This window comes from Notolepis coatsorum (genome assembly GCF_963971535.1).
Source record: "Notolepis coatsorum genome assembly, chromosome: 17".
NCBI classification, from domain to species: Eukaryota; Metazoa; Chordata; class Actinopteri; order Aulopiformes; family Paralepididae; genus Notolepis; species Notolepis coatsorum.
In genome coordinates, this window is record NC_140181.1 from 347,501 (window position 1) to 360,626 (window position 13,126).

Consider the following 13,126-nt stretch of genomic DNA (forward strand, 5'->3'; position numbering starts at 1 on the left):
CATCTAGATTAGACTACTGCAACTCCCTCTATATAGGCATTAACCAGTCTTCCCTGTCCCGCTTACAACTGGTACAAAACGCTGCTGCCAGACTGTTGACCGGAACCCGCAAGAGAGACCACATCACCCCTGTCCTTGCCTCCCTTCATTGGCTCCCAGTACGCTACAGGATAGATTTTAAGGTTCTCCTATTTGTTTTTAAAGCCCTTAATGGTCACACACCCTCCTACATCTCAGACCTCCTATCCCCCTATTCCAACACCAGGTCCCTCAGGTCAGCCGATCAGAGGCTCCTGACAGTCCGGAGGTCTAACCTCAAGCTCAGGGGGGGCCGTGCCTTTGCTGTCGCAGCCCCTGAACTGTGGAACAGCATCCCCACCTCCATTAGGCTCGCCCCCTCGATAGATGCCTTCAAATCGAGGCTCAAAACCCACTTCTACCTACTAGCCTTTCCCGTTCACTGACTCATGCCCTGTTTTTCTATGTGTTTGCCTGTGTGCCCTCCCATAAAACGGAGTGTGATTGTTGTCTATATGTATCTTATGTATTTATGTATTTACCCTCTGTACAGCACTTTGGTTGACACGCGTCATGTGAAATGTGCTTTATAAATAAATTTGATTGATTGATTGATTGACACTCTGCTGCTGGGACTCGTAGCTCTTCACCTGTTAATACACTCTGCTGCTGGGACTCGTAGCTCTTCACCTTCACCTGTTAATACACTCTGCTGCTGGGACTCGTAGCTCTTCACCTGTTAATACACTCTGCTGCTGGGACTCGTAGCTCTTCACCTGTTAATACACTCTGCTGCTGGGACTCTTCACCTTCACCTGTTAATACACTCTGCTGCTGGGACTCGTAGCTCTTCACCTGTTAATACACTCTGCTGCTGGGACTCGTAGCTCTTCACCTGTTAATACACTCTGCTGCTGGGACTCGTAGCTCTTCACCTGTTAATACACTCTGCTGCTGGGACTCGTAGCTCTTCACCTGTTAATACACTCTGCTGCTGGGACTCGTAGCTCTTCACCTGTTAATACACTCTGCTGCTGGGACTCGTCGCTCTTCACCTGTTAATACACTCTGCTGCTGGGACTCGTAGCTCTTCACCTGTTAATACACTCTGCTGCTGGGACTCGTAGCTCTTCACCTGTTAATACACTCTGCTGCTGGGACTCGTAGCTCTTCACCTGTTAATACACTCTGCTGCTGGGACTCGTAGCTCTTCACCTGTTAATACACTCTGCTGCTGGGACTCGTAGCTCTTCACCTGTTAATACACTCTGCTGCTGGGACTCGTCGCTCTTCACCTGTTAATACACTCTGCTGCTGGGACTCGTAGCTCTTCACCTGTTAATACACTCTGCTGCTGGGACTCGTAGCTCTTCACCTGTTAATACACTCTGCTGCTGGGACTTGTAGCTCTTCACCTGTTAATACACTCTGCTGCTGGGACTCGTAGCTCTTCACCTGTTAATACACTCTGCTGCTGGGACTCGTAGCTCTTCACCTGTTAATACACTCTGCTGCTGGGACTCGTAGCTCTTCACCTGTTAATACACTCTGCTGCTGGGACTCGTAGCTCTTCACCTGTTAATACACTCTGCTGCTGGGACTCGTAGCTCTTCACCTGTTAATACACTCTGCTGCTGGGACTTGTAGCTCTTCACCTTCACCTGTTAATACACTCTGCTGCTGGGACTCGTAGCTCTTCACCTTCACCTGTTAATACACTCTGCTGCTGGGACTCGTAGCTCTTCACCTGTTAATACACTCTGCTGCTGGGACTCGTAGCTCTTCACCTGTTAATACACTCTGCTGCTGGGACTCGTAGCTCTTCACCTTCACCTGTTAATACACTCTGCTGCTGGGACTCGTAGCTCTTCACCTTCACCTGTTAATACACTCTGCTGCTGGGACTCGTAGCTCTTCACCTGTTAATACACTCGGCTGCTGGGACTCGTAGCTCTTCACCTGTTAATACACTCTGCTGCTGGGACTCGTAGCTCTTCACCTGTTAATACACTCTGCTGCTGGGACTCGTAGCTCTTCACCTGTTAATACACTCTGCTGCTGGGACTCGTAGCTCTTCACCTGTTAATACACTCTGCTGCTGGGACTCGTAGCTCTTCACCTGTTAATACACTCTGCTGCTGGGACTTGTAGCTCTTCACCTTCACCTGTTAATACACTCTGCTGCTGGGACTCCTAGCTCTTCACCTGTTAATACACTCTGCTGCTGGGACTCGTAGCTCTTCACCTGTTAATACACTCTGCTGCTGGGACTCGTAGCTCTTCACCTGTTAATACACTCTGCTGCTGGGACTCGTAGCTCTTCACCTGTTAATACACTCTGCTGCTGGGACTCGTAGCTCTTCACCTGTTAATACACTCTGCTGCTGGGACTCGTAGCTCTTCACCTGTTAATACACTCTGCTGCTGGGACTCGTAGCTCTTCACCTGTTAATACACTCTGCTGCTGGGACTCGTAGCTCTTCACCTGTTAATACACTCTGCTGCTGGGACTCGTAGCTCTTCACCTGTTAATACACTCTGCTGCTGGGACTCGTAGCTCTTCACCTTCACCTGTTAATACACTCTGCTGCTGGGACTCGTAGCTCTTCACCTGTTAATACACTCTGCTGCTGGGACTCGTAGCTCTTCACCTGTTAATACACTCTGCTGCTGGGACTCTTCACCTTCACCTGTTAATACACTCTGCTGCTGGGACTCGTAGCTCTTCACCTGTTAATACACTCTGCTGCTGGGACTCGTAGCTCTTCACCTGTTAATACACTCTGCTGCTGGGACTCGTAGCTCTTCACCTGTTAATACACTCTGCTGCTGGGACTCGTAGCTCTTCACCTGTTAATACACTCTGCTGCTGGGACTCGTAGCTCTTCACCTGTTAATACACTCTGCTGCTGGGACTCGTCGCTCTTCACCTGTTAATACACTCTGCTGCTGGGACTCGTAGCTCTTCACCTGTTAATACACTCTGCTGCTGGGACTCGTAGCTCTTCACCTGTTAATACACTCTGCTGCTGGGACTCGTAGCTCTTCACCTGTTAATACACTCTGCTGCTGGGACTCGTAGCTCTTCACCTGTTAATACACTCTGCTGCTGGGACTCGTAGCTCTTCACCTGTTAATACACTCTGCTGCTGGGACTCGTCGCTCTTCACCTGTTAATACACTCTGCTGCTGGGACTCGTAGCTCTTCACCTGTTAATACACTCTGCTGCTGGGACTCGTAGCTCTTCACCTGTTAATACACTCTGCTGCTGGGACTTGTAGCTCTTCACCTGTTAATACACTCTGCTGCTGGGACTCGTAGCTCTTCACCTGTTAATACACTCTGCTGCTGGGACTCGTAGCTCTTCACCTGTTAATACACTCTGCTGCTGGGACTCGTAGCTCTTCACCTGTTAATACACTCTGCTGCTGGGACTCGTAGCTCTTCACCTGTTAATACACTCTGCTGCTGGGACTCGTAGCTCTTCACCTGTTAATACACTCTGCTGCTGGGACTTGTAGCTCTTCACCTTCACCTGTTAATACACTCTGCTGCTGGGACTCGTAGCTCTTCACCTTCACCTGTTAATACACTCTGCTGCTGGGACTCGTAGCTCTTCACCTGTTAATACACTCTGCTGCTGGGACTCGTAGCTCTTCACCTGTTAATACACTCTGCTGCTGGGACTCGTAGCTCTTCACCTTCACCTGTTAATACACTCTGCTGCTGGGACTCGTAGCTCTTCACCTTCACCTGTTAATACACTCTGCTGCTGGGACTCGTAGCTCTTCACCTGTTAATACACTCGGCTGCTGGGACTCGTAGCTCTTCACCTGTTAATACACTCTGCTGCTGGGACTCGTAGCTCTTCACCTGTTAATACACTCTGCTGCTGGGACTCGTAGCTCTTCACCTGTTAATACACTCTGCTGCTGGGACTCGTAGCTCTTCACCTGTTAATACACTCTGCTGCTGGGACTCGTAGCTCTTCACCTGTTAATACACTCTGCTGCTGGGACTTGTAGCTCTTCACCTTCACCTGTTAATACACTCTGCTGCTGGGACTCCTAGCTCTTCACCTGTTAATACACTCTGCTGCTGGGACTCGTAGCTCTTCACCTGTTAATACACTCTGCTGCTGGGACTCGTAGCTCTTCACCTGTTAATACACTCTGCTGCTGGGACTCGTAGCCCTTCACCTGTTAATACACTCTGCTGCTGGGACTCGTAGCTCTTCACCTGTTAATACACTCTGCTGCTGGGACTCGTAGCTCTTCACCTGTTATATGCCGTATTTGCTATCGCGTTCCGCTCTGAGCCGTATGAGATATTCTATCTCCTATGATACCTATTGTATCTCCCTACGAACAAAAAAATACATGCACCACACCTGTATGGGGCTCCGCCCCCATGGTGGCACCGCCCATATAGCAGTGACGGTAGTCACCACACACCCTTCCTCTATTTTCGTCCCAGCGTACTCGGATGCGTGCACCGTACGATAACTAGTAGGATGAAAAGATCAGAGTCATAATGTTGGAAGCTTACCGGAGGTTGCTGGCCCCTGGCATCTTCGACGCATGTTTTCGGCGACACGACGGGCCTGTGTTGATGTTCCTCGTTTGATGACAGCACATCGAGGTTCAGCTGTACAAGGCTGGCTGTCGGGCCAGCTTGTACTCAGGTAGGCCCTGTGTCTTCAGGCATGGGTATTAGTGTTAGTAATGCTGGTTTGTTTTGTTAACACAACCATGTTGTGTGTTGGCGCCGGGGGCAGGATGGTTTGGTGAACGTTCTCTGCAGGGAACGGTTTCCAAGCTGTCTTGGGCGTGCTGCTAAAACATCTAAAGCTATGCTACATGCTATCGCTAATGCTGCATGCTATTACTACTGCTAATTGCTATGCTGTTTTAATGTCTCCGCCGTGAGATGTTGTCACTCTCCCTCCTCTTGCCCAGTTCATCAATGAAGGTCAGTCGGTGGCTGTTGTGTTTTTTTTTGCTGAGTTCTATTTACCTTTTTCGGGTAAATGGTTTGACAAACAGGGTAGGCCGTGGCTAGGTTTCCTAGCCAGGTATTTTACCTTGTGTTCCGGCGGGGTTTGTTGAACGGTGTTCCCATCTGGGTTGGCGTCGGGTAGTGGGGCTATGGGTCCAGCCGACATGGTAAACATGTTGCGTGTCTGTGCACAGGCAATTGTTGTCTTGGGTCCCACATCGCCTGGTGCTAGGCTGCAGTAGTATAAGGGCAGGGCCGCCTGGGAGAAATGTGAGGCCCTGTGCGTTTTTAGACGCGAGGCCCCCCACCTCCTGGGGCGGCCCTGTGTAGGGGGCTATTGTTTCGTTTTGTCACTCTGCTATGAGAAGGTCTGTCTTGCTACAGTTTTCTCTCCTCTCAAACCATTCATACTGACGGTCAATCGGTATACTGGGGGAGTAGTGCGGGGGGGGGCTTTGTTTACCTTTTTTGGTAAATGGGCTAAACTAGGGCTGGTGTCCTGTTGTGAATATTTTGAATGAAGACGGGTCTGGTCCGTCTCCCCTTAAACTTTGTGTATGGGTTTGCTCATTCTACAGTTTTTTGTGGTTTAGCTCTTTTATTCATTTAACCCTTTCATGGTGCACGCCACAGTGGAGGGTGCTGTTTGCAATCACCACTGGTGCTCCATGTTAACATCAGTCCTTTGTTTTTGATATATTGAAACAATGCCCCGCCCGGCCGACACCATGGGTGGGTCGGCCTGGCGAGTGGCTGGTGGGCTGTTAAGGCTTGTACCGCCACGGTATGGAATTGGCAACGATTAGAACTATGTTCGAATTGCTGTTTTTTTCTATTAGAAAAATGGTGTCTGGTGGAGGGGCCTTGAGGGCCAGCCGACGTCGACACATCGCGCGAGGTTGTTGACGTTATTAGCTTTGACCCAGCCGCAAGCTATAACCGCTCAGGGTTCCCCTCTCCGCAGGGGATTTTGGTCTTCTGCTGGAGCGCGGGCGGTATTGTCCTAGGCCCTACACCGCCTCACACCGCGCAGCCAGAAGAAGAGAGAGCACGGCCTCGTCAGCGGCGATGACGGGGCCCTCGACAGGCGGCCATGTTTTTCCCCCGCCAGAGGTATCCTGGGCGTCGATTTGACAGGTGTCCACAAGGCCGACAGCCTTGGCGGCCGAGGGATCGGCCATGTAGGATGGGTTCGGCTTGAACAAACAAGCCGTCACCGTCCTGCCGCGAGCAGCCCGCTCTCCGATCGCTCCCTTCCCCAACACCAGCGGAAGAAGTGGGCTCTGATTGTTTCCTTTGGCTGCAGGCCGCGTGCCTTCGTTGATGCGCGGGCGGCCCCCCTTTTCGCTTCTCATGGGGACAGGGGCTGACACCCAGTTTATGGCTGAGCCTGGGTCTGTCCGTGAGAATGTTGTGCTGTCAAGCGGCTCCCACACCTTGATCTGTGTTGGTTGAGCCTGGTGTTACGTCTGTCAACTTAAGTGTTGTCAGCAGGGGGGCTCGAAACCTTTTGAGGCACACAGTGCGGGCTTCCCCGGCCTCGCCTTCGCCAGGCCTGGTATCATGTTGGTGTCTCCCACTCCTGGAATATTGGCAAGTGGTCGCAGCTCACATGATTTGGTGTGGTAGTAATATCACTGCAGGGCTACGGTGTGTAGGAACCCATGGGGGCCTTACACCTTGCATGTCCGGCTGCAGAACAACTCATTCAGCATGTTCTGGAGGGGTGTTCAGTGGGGGGGCTTTTTTCATCGGAAGCCCCCCGTATCAGACCGGCCCTTTCTGTCGGGGTTCCCCCTTGGGTGCGATTGCCTCGTGGGTGGTGTCAGGGTCAGGTGTTCCGACACGGAACGCGCTCCTCGCACGGTTCCAGGTTTGGCTACGCACAGTGGGGGGACCGGGCCAACTATCTACGGTTCCTAGCGGACCTGCGCCACGTGACGGCGGGTGCGTTGGGAGTGTCGTCACATATGACTACGGCAGTATCATATGTCGAGGTGGATGGAGAGAACGCTGAGGCGGGGACTTGTGTTTACACAACCCCACCCGTTTTCAGGTTTGGTACAGACCCTATTGTCGGGGTCTCCAGCTGTGACAGCTCTGGTCAACGAGATCCAATCTCTGTGGACGAAGCAAGCCATCGTCGTGGCGTTCTCCTCCCGGTGTTCTCTGCCCGAGAAGTCGGGAGGGAGGGGTGTAAGACCCAGGCTGGACCTGTCCCATGGGAAGGTTCAGCATTTTTTGGATCGTCTCCTACCTGTTGAACACTGTCAGGTGGGGGTCTGGTTCTCCTCCATAGACCTGTAGGATGCGTATGCGCATCCCCGATCTTCCATCCTAGGGCTTACCTACGCTTCCTTTGCAGGGTTAGCGTATGAGTACCAGAGGCTGCCGTTCGGTTTTCTCTGGCTCCCCGCATCTTCACCAAGTGCGTGGAGGCCGCACTGGGGCCTCTGCGTCGTCCGGGGTTACGGAGTGTTCTGCCCTGATGACGTTCTGGTCCTTCGCGGTCAAGGTGGATCGTCAGGTCTCGTACCAGGCAGGTCTCTACCAGCCTGGGGTTGCTGTAGACTGGATGTAGAGTATTCCTCTTCCCATTCAACGGTTGGAGGGCTATGGGCATCCATCTCAGAGCGTGTTGTCAACACGCTTGGGAGGTTCCGTCCTAGGACGGTTACGGCGCTGTCTCACGTCGCGTTTTCACCGACGCCTCCCTCGCTGGTGACGCGTCGGGCCAACGCAGTAGGGGGCAGCTGGCAAACCATGCTGCCCGGTCTGCGCTACGTTCAATGTGTTGGTGTTGAAAGCGGTCCTTCTGGTCCACAAATGGTGTTGATCAGGACGGACGATACGACGTCAGTGTCGTGTATCGACAGACAGGGAGGAGTACGCTCCCCCTGTCTGCACCAGGCGGCGGGCGGCTGGCTATGGGCGTCCTCCATCTGCGCGGCCTGAGGGCTCCCCACATCCCCGGCAGGGAGAATATGGGTGCAGGTGTACTGTCGCGGGGCGGCCCTCATCCTGACGGGTGAGGATTGCGTCTGGACATGGCCAGGCGGGTCTGGGACCGATGCCGTGCCGCCAGGGATTCTTCCCCATACATCTGTTAGGTCAGTTGTTGGGACGGGTACGTTGAGGGGCGCAGGTTCTTGATCCTGGTGGTGTTACCATCTGGAATGCGCATGCTCCATCCACTGTCGCGCTTACGCGGGCAGATGACGTATGTTCCAAGTGTGGTGTAAGGCGGGGGGCCGGGACTCAGTCTCCTGCCCCCTGGATGCTGTCCTTAGTTACCTCCAGTCTCTCCTTGATAGACTGTCGGCTTCGACGGTGAGGGTATATGCAGCAGCTATATCCTCCTATCATGAGGGGTTTGAGGGGATGTCTTGTTCAGCCACCCTCTTGTGAAGCGTTTCCTGCTTGGCGCTCGACGCGTTAAGCCGGTGCAACGCTCCTTAACTCCGACTTGGGATCTTCAATTGGTCCTCGGTCGGTTGTCCTTGGCCCCGTTTGAGCCGCTCGAGCAGGCGCTGTTGGGACAGCTGTCCTTCGGGACCGCGTTCCTTCTGGCTGTCACTTTCGCTAAACGCGTAGGTGGGCTCTGTGCTCTCTCGGTACGTCCAGAGTGCCTGTTTTTTCGGACCGATTGCGGTGTCACTCTGCGACCTGATCCTGCTTTCGTGCCTAAGAATATCCGGAGTTCCTTCCGCTCCCGGGATATTGTGGTTCAGGCGTTTCGTCCTCCTCCTCACACTAGTGAGTTAGATGCGGGCCTTCACCTGTCATGTCCAGTCCGTGCTTGGGGTTTTACCTCAGCCGTACTCAGGATTTCAGGGTTACCGACCAGCTTTTTGTCTGTTATGGTGGGGCTCGTGCTGGTAAGGCACTGTCGGAGCAGCGCCTGTCCCATTGGTTGTGCGAGGGTGTTGCCCTCTGCTACACGTTGGCTGGGCAGGATCCCCCTGGGGGCGTCAGGGCGCACTCCACTCGTGGGGTGGCTGCCTCTGCCGCTCTCCTGGGTGGGGCCTCGGTGGAGGCCATCTGTGCTGCAGCTTCATGGTCCTCCCCGGGCTCCTTTGTAAGGTTTTTCCTCATGGACATGACCGGGGGTTCTGTCTCCCAGGCGGTTCTGGGGTCTGTGGCCTTTCCTGCTTCCCGTCCTTTGGTCGGGTGGCAGGAGTGTATGGGTATGGGCCACAGTGTGTTGAGTCACACGTGGTTCCGCCTGTATGGTGTGTTCAAGGGGTTCTAGTTTCCCTCTTGTTCGCATTCAGGTGGAGTTGACTGCGCCCCCCCTTCATTAGGGAGGATGGGGTGACAGGGCTCCCCGCACCCCTTGATGTGGGCTTACGGGTCCTCAGGGGGTACATTTGTCGGGCTTCGCGTCCGCTCTTCCCCATATCTCATACGGCTCAGAGCGGAACGCGATAGCAAATACGGCATATAACGGTAGGTTATGTAGATAACCTAGTTATATTAGTATTGGCTGAGCGTTCCGCTCTGCGCGGCCCTGAGTTCCCTCTTGAGGAATCTTTTCCTGGGACGGGTTTTTGGCGAGGAAGGGTGTGTGGTGACTACCGTCACTGCTATATGGGCGGTGCCACCATGGGGGCGGAGCCCCATACAGGTGTGGTGCATGTATTTTTTTGTTTGTATGGAGATACAATAGGTATCATAGGAGATAGAATATCTCATACGGCTCAGAGCGGAACGCTCAGCCAATACTAATATAACTAGGTTATCTACATAACCTACCGTTAATACACTCTGCTGCTGGGACTCGTAGCTCTTCACCTTCACCTGTTAATACACTCTGCTGCTGGGACTCGTAGCTCTTCACCTGTTAATACACTCTGCTGCTGGGACTCGTACCTCTTCACCTTCACCTGTTAATACACTCTGCTGCTGGGACTCGTAGCCCTTCACCTGTTAATACACTCTGCTGCTGGGACTCGTAGCTCTTCACCTGTTAATACACTCTGCTGCTGGGACTCTTCACCTTCACCTGTTAATACACTCTGCTGCTGGGACTCGTAGCTCTTCACCTGTTAATACACTCTGCTGCTGGGACTCGTAGCTCTTCACCTGTTAATACACTCTGCTGCTGGGACTCATAGCTCTTCACCTGTTAATACACTCTGCTGCTGGGACTCGTAGCTCTTCACCTGTTAATACACTCTGCTGCTGGGACTCGTAGCTCTTCACCTGTTAATACACTCTGCTGCTGGGACTCGTAGCTCTTCACCTGTTAATACACTCTGCTGCTGGGACTCGTAGCTCTTCACCTGTTAATACACTCTGCTGCTGGCACTCGTAGCTCTTCACCTTCACCTGTTAATACACTCTGCTGCTGGGACTCGTAGCTCTTCACCTGTTAATACACTCTGCTGCTGGGACTCGTAGCTCTTCACCTGTTAATACACTCTGCTGCTGGGACTCGTAGCTCTTCACCTGTTAATACACTCTGCTGCTGGGACTCGTAGCTCTTCACCTGTTAATACACTCTGCTGCTGGGACTCGTAGCTCTTCACCTTCACCTGTTAATACACTCTGCTGCTGGGACTCGTAGCTCTTCACCTTCACCTGTTAATACACTCTGCTGCTGGGACTCGTAGCTCTTCACCTGTTAATACACTCTGCTGCTGGGACTCGTAGCACCCAGACTGTGATTGTTTGTATTGTAGATGATAACTATCTTATTGCACTGCACTATTGGACTATTTTACTCTGTCTATTCTACGCTAATCTAAATCTATTACACATTTTCAGGGAGGTTTTAATGTCAATTCTGTGCTCATTTTATGCCCTGTCTATTATTGTGCCAATTTTATGCAAATGCCTACATTTATGCCAATGTCTATTTTGTGTCACTGCTGTGAAGCACTTTGGGCTGCAAATCTTGTATGAAAGGTGCTATACAAATAAAGTGTATTATTATTATCATTATGACTTGCGTGCGCCGCATAACGAATACAAAGTGGGAAACTGTTGCGGATATAATAATCTGTTCTGGCATTCAAAGGGTCTTAGATGAAGATTTAAAAGCAGTCATCCAGACATGCTACTCACCCTGCACACCATGATACCAGTCATTTCAACTCTCTCTTTCTACCACTATCATCTGTGTTGAAAACTGTCAATGGAAGGCCTAATTAAAGGAAAAATGCTAAAATACTTGATGATGAAATAGCATACCAATATTATGCGCTCACGTCTTTGGATGTGTGTGAGATTATGAATGAATGAATGATCATGACATTTATGTAGTGCTTTTTCTAGACACTCAAAGCGCTCCCCAAGTAGGGTGGAAATTGCCTCCTTCACCACCATGGGTAAAATAAACCCCTTTAGGGCTTGTGTCCATAGCGGACACAAGCTCCTTCCTGTCATTCATTTCTACGCTGCCAGCCCCGCGCCTCGCGTTTATGAGCTCGCGGCGGCAGCGTTTTTGGGCGGAGCGCTCTCAGCGCATAAAGTTGAAACTAGTTAAACTTTTGGAAAGGAGCGCGCTCATCAAGGTAATCAACATCGAGGAAGGGGCGGAGCCGTGGCAGCTTTTTTTATTTTTTATTTTTTTACAGCGGTCCGCCTTGAAAAAAACCTCTGCTAGGGACACAAGCCCTTAAGGGGTCGTGTCCACAGCCAGCTTTTTATGAGTTGACAGCTCCTTTCTGTCATTCATTTCTATGCTACAGACGCGACAGGCGCGGCCCTTTTCCCAGCGTTTTAGCGCTCTCGGCGGCTAGCGTTTTTGGGCGGAGCGCTCCCAGCGCATAAAGTTGAAAATAGTTCAACTTTTGGAGAGGAGCGCCGCTCATCAAGGTCACTTTTTTCGACCGACCAATCAAAATCGAGCAAGTGGCGGAGCCGCGGGAGTCGTGAGACTCAAGCAGATTGAGGTCCGGAGTTCTGGAAACGCTCTGAGCATGCATATTTTTTATTTTATTTTTTTTTATCTACTTTTTCTCCCATTTTTTTGTTTTTCTCCCATCCCAATTTCGTATCATCCAATTCTACCCTCCCCTGTCTTGAACGTTGCTAGACCATGCCTCCCACTGGTCGGCTGCAATGTGGACCAAGCCTTGCATCACGTGTCCCCTCCGGTACACCAGGAGGCAGCCGTCGCATCTTTTCACCTGTACAGCGCGATCTCTCAGCGGCGAGGAGTAACGTGTGGGAGGCTCACGCTGCCCCCGTGGCTTCCTGATTCTGCTGTACAGGCGCACCAACCGACCTGTAGGGGTCGCTGTCCACAACGTCCGATCCCCACCCACCGGCTTTCCCACCCCCTAACACTGCCAATTGTATTAGTATGAACGACCAGCCAAGCCGGAAGCAACACCGAGAGCTGGGCTCGAACCCAGCATCTCCTGCGTTAGTGGCGAGCGCCTTGCCCACTGCGCCACTTAGCCGCCCATATTTTTTATTTTCAAAGCGGTCCGCCTTGAAAGAAACGCTATCTGTAGACACTAAGACTTGAGACTTGCTTGTGACTTACCCCCAACTCTACTACAAGGTGTTCAAGGGTATTAGACTGTATAATAATAATAATAATAATAATAATAATAATAATAATAATAATAATAATAATAATAATAATAATAATAATAATAATAATAATAATAATACACTTTATTTGTATAGCACCTTTCATACACGCATTGCAGATCAAAGTGCTCCACAGCAGTAAAATAGACAGAACAAAAGCAATGCAGCTAATTGTAGATACTACATGGTACTGCAGGGTATTACCTACAGCTTCATAGGGCACCCTGAGTGTGTAGTTAACACAACAAAGGGTTAACGTTGAAATCAAGCCCCTCCAACATCGAGTAACCCGTGTGACCGGCCTGCTTCACCTGGAACCAGCCTGCTTCACCTGGAACCAGCCCGCTTCACCTGGAACCAGCCCGCTTCACCTGGAACCAGCCCGCTTCACCTGGAACTAGCCCACTAGCCCGCTTCACCTGGAACTAGCCCGCTTCACCTGGAACCAGCCCGCTTCACCTGGAACCAGCCCGCTTCACCTGGAACCAGCCCGCTTCACCTGGAACCAGCCCGCTTCACATGGAACCAGCCCGCTTCACCTGGAACCAGCCCGCTTCACCT